Genomic DNA, 15,308 nt, shown 5'->3' on the forward strand with positions numbered 1-15,308 from the left:
CCTGCTGCCTAGAAAGCCAGTAATCACATGTAGGATAATGAGAGCCCACCCAACAAAATGTCCCTCCATAACAATAGTTAAACACCGAGGGAGGAGTAGGACAAAAACACGCATATTCCTAAATAATTACAAAGCAACACCTAGAGGCGATCTGGCAGACATGTCTGATAGCTCCATATCATACATGTGACACACAGATGGGCCATAGGCCTACAACAATGCCCTATGACGGACAGCAGATACCAAGACAAACACAGAGCACAAACTTAAGGCATCCAAAGGCTTGTATTTTTTTGCAAAATTGTCACAACACAGACACACTAATTGTACCCTGTTTCATTGCAGAAGAACACGGATCTCCTGCCGATATGCCTGTCCATGAGTTCCCTGATGACATGGATGACAAGCCCATAAACCTCCCACAAGAGACCATTCAAATGGTCCTTGAAAGCCTCCAAACCCCACCTTCAGTCACAAGGAGGAGCACAGAAGAAGCAGCCACCACAGGAGAACCACCCGCCACCCCAATTGAAAGACCTGCCAGCTCCAACACAGCTGAGGACTCTGACGACACTGGCACCAGCTTTGAAAGAACTGTCGTTGGGGTCCAGCGGGAGCTGGCCAAGGAGGTGCGGGTGGGGATGCAAACTATGGCAGCCAGCCTTGAGGGGGTGCGTTGTGCATGTTGTCAACTGCTGATCAGGCTGCTGCAATGCAAGCCCGAACATCGCTCTTGGAGGAACTTTTAAAAACACAGAAGGAAATCTGCACAGCTGTCATCCAGTTGACACAACAACTTCAACTGCAAGCCAGTCAACGTGTGCACGAATGCAACATAGAACCCCTCAGGGCCGACCTGGCTGCCTACCATCGTGATGTGGCTGCCATTCTGAAAAACCAGCAGGCCCTCCTTGCTGCAGTACTGCCCTTCATAACTCGACAGGGAGCAGCCCCCGGGATGTCTGCCTCCATGTCTTCTAACACTGAGGTGTGTTGCCCCTTCACAACCAACAACAACAAGGACACACCAGGCAACACACACATCAGAAGAAGAAGACATGGAACAGATAACATTCACACGCAAGAGTACCCGGAAGCCCTAGTCCCTGCACCATGGCCTACTCTGACCAACGTCCTACGTTTTGACAAATGCCAGTCTCACTCCAACTACACTCAATGACTGTTTGGCAATCCACTGTATGACTTGTCCCCATTGCCAGTGATTGTCTCTCTCCTACTATTTGGCAATTCCTGTCCCTCTGCACTGTCTGTGACATCACCCCAGCATGTCATGAGCATCATCCACACCCCGTCTGTAGGATCACCATGTAAGAATGCACCAGAACGGACTCAGCTAACATTGTGAATGGACATTTTGCACTACAGCACCTATAAATAAATATCACTTGCACACCTATTGTGTCTCTGTGTTATTTCACACTTCAACTGTGCAGTACATAACTCCCAAGTGGCTGTGTGGCAACCATGTTGATTCTCTATACTACTGTCCTGATTTCATGTATACTGAAACATCTGTGCAGTGGCCAGGAATGCATCATAGCCTTACTATACTGAGGAAAATAACTGATGAAGGGACTAAGCACACACAATCATGCTGTGTTGGACAGAATGATGCACCATCTATAGCTATTCTAGACAACTAATGGTGGCTGAGAAATGTAGGCACCATGCAATACTTAAATAAGAAATAATGCTGTAAAATGTAAGGAATCATTAACTAATTACACTGCATCAATCACCCTTACGGAGTATACTTCCATGAAGGAAAGTCATGCTGAATCAGTACACACATGATGTAGGTCAGCAATGACAGCAACAAGACAAGAGTGTGAACAACTCCTCATCTACAAAGATCTCCCTGAACTTCACACTGCTGTCCGACCTATCTATTTACCCACAATAACAAGTCTGGAAGCACTCTTTGTGAAGTAGGATACATGCCAACCCAAAACCTTGATGATCAATGCACACTACCAATGGTGGGTCTCCCACATGGTGGATACTTACCAAGTTAGCACACGGGTAGCTGGCATGTTAAACCTCAATATCCAGGGGATAGCGAGCATAGGACACAAATGTCATACTAAAACATTCTGCTACACTGATGTCAAGGCCATGATAATGTAGCACCTAACGCATCATGTAAAGGGTTAACAAAATTTTTATTTCAATGAAGTAATAAAAGAGGCAACTAAGGGAAAGGTAAACCTACACTAATCTAACCTGACTACTACTAACCCACAACTGTCCCTAACTAACCGAAGCTAAACTTACTCTACACATGTAACGAAACGATCTAAACATCAACCCTCCACCCACCATTATGAGACAAGACACATGCAGGACAACACTTACTAACCTACACACATACTATACTATCCTAAACAAACATATATTTTTTTGGTAATATTTTTTAAAAAAAAAATATTTTATTTTTTTATATTTTTTTAAACAGGAATCCCAACATTGCCCCCCACCCACCCCCCCACACAAAAAGTATAAGATAGAAAGAATAAGGACCCCCCACCCTCCTCCCTAACACTAACTAAGCTAATTACCTATACTTATCCTATAACTAACCCCCAAAACCCAACTAACAGTATAAAATAGGAAAGAGGTGAGAGGGGAGGGGTAAAAGTTCAGGAGGGCAAAAGTACTACAGATTTGCCCTCTGTAGTGTGCGCCTGATGGAGCGGACCTTCTTTTTCACATAATTCATGTCCTCCCTCAGGTTGTCCACCTTTTTAACCAAGTTGTCCAATTTTCGGGACAATGCCAGGAAGGCAGCTGGGTCGATAGGAGGGTCTGTGCTGGTTTGCGTGCCGGCGGAGGTGGATGTTGTGGCAGGAGTTGTGTGGCCACGGGACAGTCCTGCTACCACCACACGGCTGGGTCCAGGTCTGGAGGAAGATGCTTGGTCCGTTGCTGGGTCCACTTGGGCAGACCTGGTGGATGTGGTGTCAGTGGTTGTTGGTGGCACTGTAGGGGGAGCCTGTGGTATGGCCCACCATGCCCCGGAGGCCCGATCTGAATGGTACTTGCGGGCCATCCTCCGATACCCACACTGCACCTGCAGGATGTGCCTGTATCTCATCGCACGGCGCTCAAAATGGTTGCGATCTGCGGCACTCAGGTTTGCAGCAGTGAAGAGAAAAAGCAAATATTTAGCTTTGGATTTGCATTGGGTGGAATACCACAATGGGTCATTTGTCCATTACTAGATATGTATTGGTTGCAGAAATTGTCACAACATAGTTCACGGAAAGGCTCCGAGGAAGTACATGTGAAACATGCATACATAAGGACATGTCACACCTAGCATATCCATGTCTCTACATGATGGATGACATCACCCTAAACTACTCATCCAAATCATACCTAAGGCATTTGACATCATGGCTGCACCTCTTCTGCATACTGACTTCACTACATATGTCATTCTATGTGATAACAATCACACTCCTCACTCAATGGCATTTGGAATTAGTTGTGTGCTAAGATTGAACCCATGGGCCAGAATCAAATGTCAACACTAGGGGCCAGATGTAGGAATTTGGAAAATGCAACTAGCAATTTGCAATGCAGAACGGTGTCTCTGACACCGTCTGCGAGTCGCTATGGGGTCGCTAAGACCCACCTCATGAACATCAATGATGTGGGTTCCAAGTTGCGCCACCTTAGCGACTATGGGCACTCACGGGGATGGAGGCCTGCTGGGAACAGCTGACCTCCATGGACGTGACTGCTTTTAAATAAAGCAGGTTAGTTATCCCCAAGTGTAGGCTGTTTACCTGAAAGGAAGATGAGCTGCAATTAGTAAAAAATCACAACAACTTCAATCTTGGAATATTTCACAGTAATTAGTGGTCCCTTAGACCACTGGCTGTTTTGTACAGGATTATTTCGGTCCACTCACAAAGGTGAAGGGTTAAAATGGGGACCCCTTCCAGTTAGCAAGTGGGTTACCATCCACTTCAAGTGGATGATAACTGCGACTCACTTTGAAACCACGTACTTGGTTGCAAATGGGATTGACTACCACTGTGAGTTGCAAGTAGGTCTGGAAAACCCCTTTATATTTTGCATTTTGAAAAGCATTTAGCTAATATGTTCATGACCACCAAATACATTTCGGAATAGGAAACAGACGTTTGCAACTCACAAACAGAAATGTATGCCATTTGCAACGTGTACACAGTTTGCTACATCTGGCCCTAGGTACTAACTCAAGTCACAAAAGGTGTCAAGTACGTGTAACATACTGGTTGCTACAGTCCTAGGTACCCTGTTTCACAGTAACATCCCAGTCTTTGTGGGTGGTGTGGGAAGAACAACTAACAATCCCATGTTCAATGCACACCCAGGAGTGTATAGAAAGTTCAACAAGTATGTGCCTTCACACACAACACCTATGAAGGGCTAGCAACACGTTGTAGTCAGCCAAACATTGTCACATCCCAGGTCAACAGATGTCAAAATGATATGACTTAGGCCAACATGACATACTATCAGTGAGGCCTGTTTTACAACACACACAGAGGAGGGAGAACACCCATTCTCATGATTCGACAGAACACCTAGGCCATTGCACTAAAGTCACACACACTTCTAGTTCACCTTGTGGAAGTACATGCCCCCGGAAGATCCGACCTACAGTGTACACAGTCCATCCTCAACTAGGAAGAAGCACTTGTCATCAGAGCCATGTGCCTAAGCTATCTGGGAGACTGTCAGTCTGATATGCAAACTCAGTTCATGGCAAGTCCCTGACCAAGTCTAACATTGACCATTGTATTCCAAATGAGTCATCCCATTCCCCATTGCCGCACAACTGGAATGACCTACAGCCCCTCAATCTGAGAGATGGCTAGGTATTGCTTTACAGAAACATAAGTCCTATTTGATATCACACTAAAACAACAATGCCAATGAACGGCGAGCGCATCAAATCATGAATTCTCTTGAACACACAGTAATCCATCATGCTTCATTACCCAACAATCAAAATAGCAGTCAGGCGACACTCACTGTAGGTATCGGGGTCGTCAAAATGTGCCACCTCTCCCACGGTGTACGGGGCTGGTCCACCTGTAAAGCATGAAAGGAAGAATATACTCAAACTGGGTGAACTGACAAATCATTTCAGTTACAATGACACTGTGTGAATATGACATGGTTATGATAGACTTTCCCACATGCTCATACTGCATGGATGACTTTGTATTCAACATTATCATTGGATGAGTCTCCTGCTACAGTGACACACCCTACTACACACATGCAGTGGCCAGGACAGTCATGTGTCGTCCAAGTTAACCCTCCATTAGTATGCCCCAACAATAATTTTATCCATACATCTCAGCATGTGCATCCCAGAGAGACTTTCCAAAACTGGTTCCATGAGGACTGCATGACCACTCACAATCAAACAGGCTAGGTGGACATGTTCAACACACAGCAACCACACACACATGTGACATATGTGTGGACAACATAACTAACTTCATGTGACGTGAAGGCAACACACATGTATAGCATCATCATGTGTTTCTAATTTTCTGTCTAGCTATGGCGTCTACATATGTAGGTATGTGGTTTCTACATGACTTACTCACTGGCCATTATGACCACTAGAGTACAAATAGAGCCGTTCACGAGTTGCTTGTCTGACACAAATGCCACACTATATTACATACAGCTACAGGCATCTAGTATGTGTTGCAAAAATGAGCCATCGGACTGGTAGCATTGGTCTTCATACACATTCTGCAACAAATACACATTAGGGCACATATGGATACCTTTGTAGCGCATCATTTGCATCACTTTGTGACGCAGAGAGGGGGCTAATTAGCAAAATACAGATAGATGTTGCAATTTGCTGCTGTTATTGCGTGAAAATGTGTTGCAAAAATGGGGATATATGTGTATAAACATGGGCCTAGGTTTCCCTAGCATTACACACAGTCAGCTACTTATTTAGCAGATTGGCTAACAATCATCACATGTTCCCACACAGATTTCTATTATTCCCATGTAATTGATTTGTACTCACCAACATGGCCACCAATCCTGAGTCCCAGGTGGTCCAGCAGGTCCTGTTCCCTGGTGATCAGATCTGCCCAGCGGTGCTTCAATTGATGGACATTTCGCATGCTCCCGTAGACCCGGACCAGGTGATGGCGCACCTTCTCCCACCGGATTTTCCTAGTCTCCGTGTGATACCCCTGTATCACACGACCCCCAGCCTCCAGCATCAGTGGCAGGAAATGGCTAACTAGCCATATAAACCCCCCCAATTCATCTTCACCCATCCTGGACAGGCGAGGCCTACCTGACATATTGACAGCTAGAAAAATGGATAAATGAAATAAGAAAGTAAAAGTGGGAAATGGGGAAAGGTAGAGGTGTGAAAGAAAATGAAAAATGAGAAAAATAGCCCAACTAACCCCCCAAACTATGCTACCCACAACAGACTCCCACAGACAATACACACAATCACAGGAATAGACAAAACAAGACTAAACAGACAGAGACAATGTTATACAACAAGAATAGATTGACAAAAAGACAAAATACAAGGGACACAGGACACTAAAGCAGTAAAACACAGGACAACACCTTTCACACAACCACACAGTCTAGAAAAATCTGAGACTGCATAGTGAAAGTGAAAGTTAACTCCCAGTACAGATTTGTAAACAGGATATCCTATTACATCACTGCCTGCATAAAATGGCCGCCGTTTTTATTTTCCGTTATGCGTCATATTTTCACGCATACACAATTGTGCGTAATTTTTTTGGACGCATTACATTGCACATGATGGCGAGTCAAAAAATATGATATGATTATTAATAATTTTTACTGTACATGAGATGACCAACATATTGTCCATGTTGCGTCAATTTTACCACGCATACATCATGGGCGTCATTTTTTTCCACGTACAGTAGTGCACATGATGCTGAGTCAAAAAAATATGATATGAATATTAATAATTTTTAATGTACATGAGATGACCAACATATTGTCCATGTTGCGTCAATTTTACCACGCATACATCATGGGCGTCATTTTTTTCCACGTACAGTAGTGCACATGATGCTGAGTCAAAAAAATATGATATGAATATTAATAATTTTTAATGTACATGAGATGACCAACATATTGTCCATGTTTCGTCAATTTTACCACGCATACATCATGGGCGTAATTTTTTTCCACGTACAGTAGTGCACATGATGCTGAGTCAAAAAAATATGATATGAATATTAATAATTTTTAATGTACATGAGATGACCAACATATTGTCCATGTTGCGTCAATTTTACCACGCATACATCATGGGCGTCATTTTTTTCCACGTACAGTAGTGCACATGATGCTGAGTCAAAAAAATATGATATGAATATTAATAATTTTTAATGTACATGAGATGACCAACATATTGTCCATGTTGCGTCAATTTTACCACGCATACATCATGGGCGTCATTTTTTGCCACGTTCAGTAGTGCACATGATGCTGAGTCAAAAAAATGTATGATGTAAATTATACTTTGATGGCTAAATATGTGACACTTTTGGATACATTTATATTTGACTCTGCATTCTGTGCACTCATGTACGTGAACAAATTATGACGCCCATGCTGTATGCGTAGAATTTGGAGCATATTTATCCTTATGTCTTCATGTTTTTAACTTTGGAAAGGTGATTTGTCATGGTCAAACGGTGCTATGTGATACACATTTGTGTTTGGATATGACACATGTCCATTGTTGTATGTATAGAAGGCATTCACACTGTAATGTTTCGGATACGTTAACTAATGTATTGACCATATTTGTAAAAAAATTTGGGGTAATTGCTGATGGCTATTTTGAAATGATGGATGGGATACCATGATGTATTCCTTCTCCAAAATGTGTCCACAATTATGATGGTGATGCTTTTATCTGTAGTCCTAACAGGGAGTGCAATAGTCACTTACAGTTTTTATGGGGCTAACCATGTCCCATTATGATTTAGTGTTTCTGATTTGTGTTGGACTTTTGACATGTAGCCCACACATGTGCCTTATGCATGTGTTTAGTTCACAAGTACAAGATTCTTGTATGTTTTGGGGGCGGTAGAGGTGGACTTACGCCCCCAGCACCCTAGGATTTGACCATCCAGAATAGCTACTGTATCCATGGAGTATATTTCTTATATCATGGCAAACCTGCAGCAGCAGGCTAATGTAAGGCCATATGGTATGAATGACTGTTGACCATTCATTCATCTCATTAGCCCATTTGACGTTTGCAGTAATGATGAATTGGAGCAAACTTACATACCATTTTCCAATGACTATGTTTGCAAGACTCTCAGCGTTCCCGATTTGATAATGAGGATAATTTTGTTGTTGTCTGTGTCCCTTTCTGCATAAACTGGTTTAGTGGCATGTTACATTCTTCCTGCTAGGTTCAAACTGGGACACAACTGTGATGGTCTACTTTCAAATATTAGGTTGATTGTATGACATATGTGTACATGTGTGTTGGAATGTGGATCCACTATCACCTGTCTGGGTGTATGTTGTCACTGTGACTTCAAGGTCTCCTCCTGAGTTAGTGGCAGCTGATGTTGTTCCAATTGTGTATTGGTCATATCACACACTTGAGAGAAGCCATTGATGACATGGTCACGTACACATGGATGGTCCCACCCTGTCTCTGAACACGTGTGATGTGACTTTCAAATGATCTCAAATTTTGGGCTGGATGAGAGACTGTTTCAGGTGTTTGGATCCGGCATGTGTAATTGCCACATTTGTACTCCTGTTGGGCTCTGTGTATGGTAATGTATCATGTCACATCCTACCCTCTGTGCATACAGTTGTGATGTTTATTTTTGTTGTGATGACTGTTATAGCATTCTTGCTCAATGAGACGACATTCTTCTTCAGCGATTTCAAAATAAAGGTGGTCAGAAATGCATAGGCCAAAGCATGATGTGGTGTTCGTTATCTGTGTTTATTTACAAGTGTGGAATACAAGTTATTATAAGAAATTATGAAAAAAAATTATTGACAAGCTGTTGGCGCCTACGCACTCCTGCTGCCGTGTTAGGTTGTTCCCCCTCTTGTTGCAGGCCAGCATCCTCCTCTTCGTCATCCTCAGGCATGTCTGGGTCTGGTTCAAGGAGGGGAATGTTCCTTTTTACACAAATATTGTGTAATATGGCACAAGTGAGTATGATCTTACAGACCATCTCTGGGGAATAGAGTAGGCTACCGCCAGTTATGTCAAGGCGGCGGGACCTTGACTTTAGGATCCCAAAGGTCCGCTCCACAATACTGCGTGTCCTCTTGTGGGCGTCATTGTATGCCCGCTCAGCAGCAGTATTTGGGTTCCCATATGGTGTCATTATCCAAGGCTGGATGCCATACCCCTGATCAGCTGAAAGAGAAACACAGAATGGTATCAATTAGATGTAGGAGGCACTGTTGTACGTATCTTTGATGGCAGTAGTTGTGTTGTGTTGTCTGTGACTATTTTGTGTACTAATGTGACAACCTATGGTTGTTGGTGAAAACTTTTGCATTGATTTTTTTTCCTTGGCTGAGCAAGTGTTTGTTGGCTAACTGTTTGTCAGCTGGATGTATTGGTTTCTCCAGTACAGTGTGCCCTCCCTTGCATTGTGACTTGTGATACAGGTGTCCGTGTGTCCTCACTGGGGGTGTGATGATAGTTCCATGTAGAGTTGAAACATGAAAGTGTATTAGAAACGTTCATATGAACATACCCAGGCCATCCCATACCTTTAAACTTATGCATTGTATTAGTGTACAGGTTATTGTGAGACTTCCAATTTGCAAGGTGACATTTAGGCAACCACAGTCATTAATGTCTTCACACTAAGCTGTAGAGTAAATTCCAATGTGTGAGAGGTTCAATGGTGACTTGTGAAACATGGCTAGTGATGTGAGTACCTCAGTGTGTTCCTGGCTAGGTGTTGCTATTGTGGTGTATGTGTTGTTTATCCTAGAGGGTTTCTGAGCAGTGTGTATATGAGTTAGATTTTTGTCCTTACCAACAAGTAGTCCATTGCCATACCATCAATCCTGGAAGTGTTGGTTGATGGTGGAGTGACGGAAGATGAATGCGTCATGTACACTCCCAGGATATTTAGCCACAATGTTGCTGATCAGTCCTTGGTGATCGACTATGGCCTGCACGTTGATTGAATGTGTGTGCTTCCTGTTGCAGCAGGTGGCACAAGGCGTACGTGTGTGCAGTCGATTGCACCAAGGACGTGCGGGAAGCCACTGATGGCGTAGAACCCCTGTTTTGTTTCCTGCTGCATCTGCAGTGTGTTAGGGAAGCAGATGTGGCGGGGTGTCAGGCGAATGATGGCATCCAGTACTTTAGGCAGGAATGCGGAGAAAGATGGTTGTGATATTCCACCAACCAGGGCACCAGTTGTCTGAAACGAGCCACTTGCCAGCAGGTGAAGTACGGCAAGCAGCTTTGTTTCTGTTGGGATAGTGCGGGGAGTCACTAAAGTGGGGGCCAACTGCTGTTCAATATTTGTCAGCAGCTGCTGAATGGCCTGCCAGTTCAACCGGTACCTCTGGATGATGTTTCGTTCCCTGAGGCCATGCAGGGTTGTTCTTGGGCGGAATATCCTCTCCTGCCTTCTGTGCTGTCTTTGGGGTCCCTGCTGTTGTTGTTGTAGCTGCTGTTGTTGCTGCAGGGCTCTGCGTCTACGTGCACGCTGAAGAAAAAGCACCTCCATGTTTCCCTGTTGCTGCTCTGCTGCTCTGTTGTTTGTTCTGTGTGTTCTGATTAAGTACAGGTGTGTTTGCCCCATTTTAACACCTGCCCTGACCCAGGCGTTAAAATTTCACGATATTCGTGCTTTGCGCCATTTTTTTGCGCAGCCTGCCGTGCGGGAGTCATTTTTGCCCGGAAGCATAAATACGACGCACCGCTGTGTGCGTATGTTTTTGGACGGGAACGCCTACCCTGCATGTCATTAACACAGGGCGGGGTGCCGCTTCCAGAATTGACGCATATTGCGCCATTTTCCTTGTGCGCCGGATCGGGCGTCAGGGTTTAAATATGGGGCAACGTTTGCGCTGAATGTGCGTCAAACTTTTTGACGCACATTCGGCGCAAACGGAGTATAAATATGCCCCTAAACATCTGAAAAGAAGTTACAGATTAGACTTCGACTCCAAAGATTTTGAGCACATGAGGTCTGCGGGAATGAAGGCACATTTGAAAGAATTGTTGCAAAGCGCGCAGATCTGGGGAGCACTAGAAAAATGGGAAGGCAGATGGGCAAAGAAAAGAGACAAGGGAAAAGGTGACAGTCCAGGGTCTAATCAAGCCAAGGCCTCGCCCGATGTGGATTCTGTAAAAATATTACCCATGAGAGAAACAGCTGGTGGTGTCTTGGTTCATGTACCATGGACCAGAGGAGACATCCTATCCTTTAATAACGATTATCCCAGATTAAGAGAGAAACCGACTGAGTGGTATCAGCAAACAGATAGGTTTGTGAAACTTGCGAAGTGTCTCTGGGAGGACTTGAATACCTTGTTTGAGATCATTGTTCCGCCTGATTTGTGGCTCGAGTGCAAGAGAGGGGTAGATTGGCCGACGAAGGAGCCGGCAAGAGATAAGGTGACCGGGGCACCCTCTGAAGAAGTGATGAAGTATTATCATATGGTGATTGAGTTTTTGAAGCAAAAGGTGTCACCGAAGGTGACTGATTGGCAGAAAATCGACCGGACCTCTCAAGAGGTTAAGGAGCCAATACATGCTTACTATGAAAGACTGCTAAAGGCATTTAAACACTGTAGTGGTACTGAGACTATTGAACCGAAGGACATGAATCATCTTGTGTTTAGATTTGTAGAAGGGTTGAGACCAGCAGTTAGCCAGATGATTAAGAATCATTTGATTTGTTGGCAAGCTAAACCGATTGATGAAGTGTTACAGTATGCGAAATACTGTAGTGATGAGATCGAGCTGAAAAAGAAGAAGCTGAAAGAGAAAGTGATGGTGATGCAGATAAGGGCTGCACAGGCAGGAATACAGGGAAATGGAGTTCAACAGATGATACAGCAGCAACCGCAAATGAATGGTGTGTTTCAGACCCAGCCGAGGGGTCGAGTTCGAGGGTTTGTGAATCTCGGTCCAGACTTGAATACTGTTATGGTTCAAAATGATGTGCAAGGGGCGAAAAAGATGTCACGCGTGCGGGGGCGTGGGGCACTGGAAACGGGAGTGCCCGAATATGGTGCAGGATGGTACTGTTCAGCAAAGTGTTAATGTTGGTACATTACAAAATGTACGGGGCCCGAAAATGAGACATCAAAACCCGAATTTTCAGAACAATCTGGGTCAAATGCAAGGGGTACAGCCCATGCAGCAGATGCAAATGCCGCGTTTTCAGTCAGTACAATGCAACCAGTACAGCAGCAGATTCCTATGGTACCTAGACAGCAAATGCAATTACCAATGGCTCCGATGGGACAGTAACAGGTGATGCTTCCTCAACAGGTCACAGGTCAGGTAACAAATCAAAATAATACAGTACAACAATTCCCATTGCGAGGCGAAAATGGCATGAATGGGGAACGGTCAGACGATAGTTCAGACAGTGAAGAGTGCAGGCTTGCAGCATCCTTAGAGGTGGATCAGAGAGGCCCATATGTGGAAGGAAAGGTGATGGGTTACAAGGTTTCATTCCTGGTTGACACAGGAGCCACACGCTCTACAGTTAGAAGTGTGGAAGTTCCAAGATTGCCTTGTTCAGGGCGTACCATAAGGGTGGCTGGAGTGGCAAATCAGTATCTGACAAACCCGATTACAGATCCAGTGCAGGTTGAGATCGGCAACTTTCAGGGGCTATATAGGTTTGTAGTCTGTGACTCGAGTCCGATATCCTTACTGGGAAGGGACTTATTGTGCAAGACAAAATGTTCAATTACCTGTTCCAATGACGGAATTGAAGTGCAGACAAATAGTTACGATGAAGGAGACGAAAGTCAGTTTTTAGAGGAAGAAACAGGGACAAATGAAGATTACCCTTTGATTACTCTGTTCCCGATGCATACCTTGATTGATTTACCTGTTGAATTACAGGGAACGGTAACAGAGAAAGTATGGGACCTGACTGGAAAGGAAGTAGGACTAATAAAAGGGGCAGAACCAGTTAAAGTTCCGATAAAGTCAAATGCGGTGTTCCCCCAAGTGCCACAGTATCATATGACACAAGACGTTCTCATCGAAGTGTCACAGATAATTGCAGATTTTCTCAGACAGGGAGTCCTGAAAGAAGTTTTGAGCAGTCCGTGCCACTCTCCCATAATGGGTTTGAAGAAGCCTTGTGGGAAAGTTCGAATTGTACAGGATTTGAGAAAAATAAACGAAATTGTGATAAAATGTTGCCCTGTGGTGCCCAATCCAGCAGTAATAATGTTCGAAGTCCCCTGTGATGCTGAATGGTTTACTGTCGTAGACCTATCACAAGCTTTCTTTTCGATACCTCTTCATGAAGATAGTCAATTTTTGTTCAGTTTCAAATTTCTGGATAAGGTGTTCAGTTGGTGCAGAATTCCTCAAGGGTTTTCTGAGTCACCGTCCATCTTCAATCAGATATTTAAAAAGTATTTGGAGTCCCTGGTGCTGCCTTTTAATTCAACTCTTGTGCAGTACATTGACGATTTGCTGATTGCATCCAAAACAGAGACAGTTGTAAATACGATACCATTACATTACTGAATCATCTGGGAAAGAATGGACATAAGGTGTCACCCAGAAAGCTACAATACTGTCAGAAAGAGGTGACATACTTAGGGCATTTGATCGAAAGAGGTTCCAGGAGAATATCAAAGGAAAGAATAACAGCCATCTTGCAAATGAACCCCCCAACAACAAAAAGAGATGTTAGGATGTTTTTGGGAATGGTGGGCTACTGCCGCCAGTGGATACCCAACTTCTCGATCATTTCAAAACCATTAAAAAGGCTGACAGGCAAAGAGATCAAGGATGAGCATTATACCATAACCTTGTCTAAGGAAGAACTTGAGTCATTTATGGAGTTAAGAGAATGCATGTGCAGGGCACCAGCATTAGGAATGCCTGACTATGAGAAACCTTTTCTGTTGTTCTGTCATGAACGTGATGCTTGTTCTTTGTCTGTCTTAACACAGGTCCATGGAGATGCAAATCGCCCTGTAGCATATTTTTCAGCTACACTGGACCCTGTCGCAGCAGCCTTACCGGGTTGTTTGCGTGCAGTTGCAGCAGTTGGTCATAGCCTTACTCAATGTGAAGGCATAGTCATGGGATATCCCCTAACAGTAATGGTTCCGCATTCAGTTGAAATTTTGTTGACTCGAACTAAAACTCAGCGCATGACAAATGCTCGTCTCACTAAGTATGAGACAATCATACTGGGGTCACCAAATGTCTCTCTTAAACGTTGTGATGTATTGAACCCGGCAACTTTACTTCCTGTTGAAAACACTGAAATAAAAAATGAGGGAGAATTTGAACATGACTGTCTTGAGGTAACTGAGTTATGTACCAAACCTCGTCCAGACATTCAGGACACACAATTGAAAGAAAATGACTGTATCATGTTTGTTGACGGGTCCTGTTCAAGAGACTCCGCTGGAACATTAAGAGCTGGTTATGCGGTATGCACTATAACTGGCATCCTTGAAGCCTCCTGGCTTGAGAGAGTGTTTTCTGCTCAAGTGGCAGAATTAATCGCCCTTACTAAGGCATGCCACGCAGCTGTGAATTTGAGAGTCACTATCTATACTGACAGCAGATACGGATTTGGGATTGTACACGATTTTGGCCAACTTTGGTCACAGAGAGGTTTCATGACCTCATCTCGTTCTCCCGTGAAAAATGGTGAACAAATAAAGGATTTGTTACATGCAATTCAGTTACCTCTTGAAATTGCCGTGGTGAAATGCAGTGCTCATATTAGATCACAAGACTTTGTGTCCATGGGAAACGGCTATGCAGATCAAGTCACAAGGTTTTGCGCATCGAACTGTATATCGTTCAAGGAGCAATGGGAACTATTACCACAAACTGAAGATGACACATGTCTGAACCTTGCATTGCGGGTAGTCGACACATTAGGGGGCATATTTATACTCCGTTTGCCCTGAAATTGCGTCGTTTTTTTTTAACGCAATTTCGAGGCAAAATTAACTTCATATTTATACTTTGGCGTTAGACGCGTCTAGCGCCAGAGTCCATGGAG

Source organism: Pleurodeles waltl, chromosome 6, assembly GCF_031143425.1.
Source record: "Pleurodeles waltl isolate 20211129_DDA chromosome 6, aPleWal1.hap1.20221129, whole genome shotgun sequence".
In the NCBI taxonomy this organism is placed as follows: domain Eukaryota; kingdom Metazoa; phylum Chordata; class Amphibia; order Caudata; family Salamandridae; genus Pleurodeles; species Pleurodeles waltl.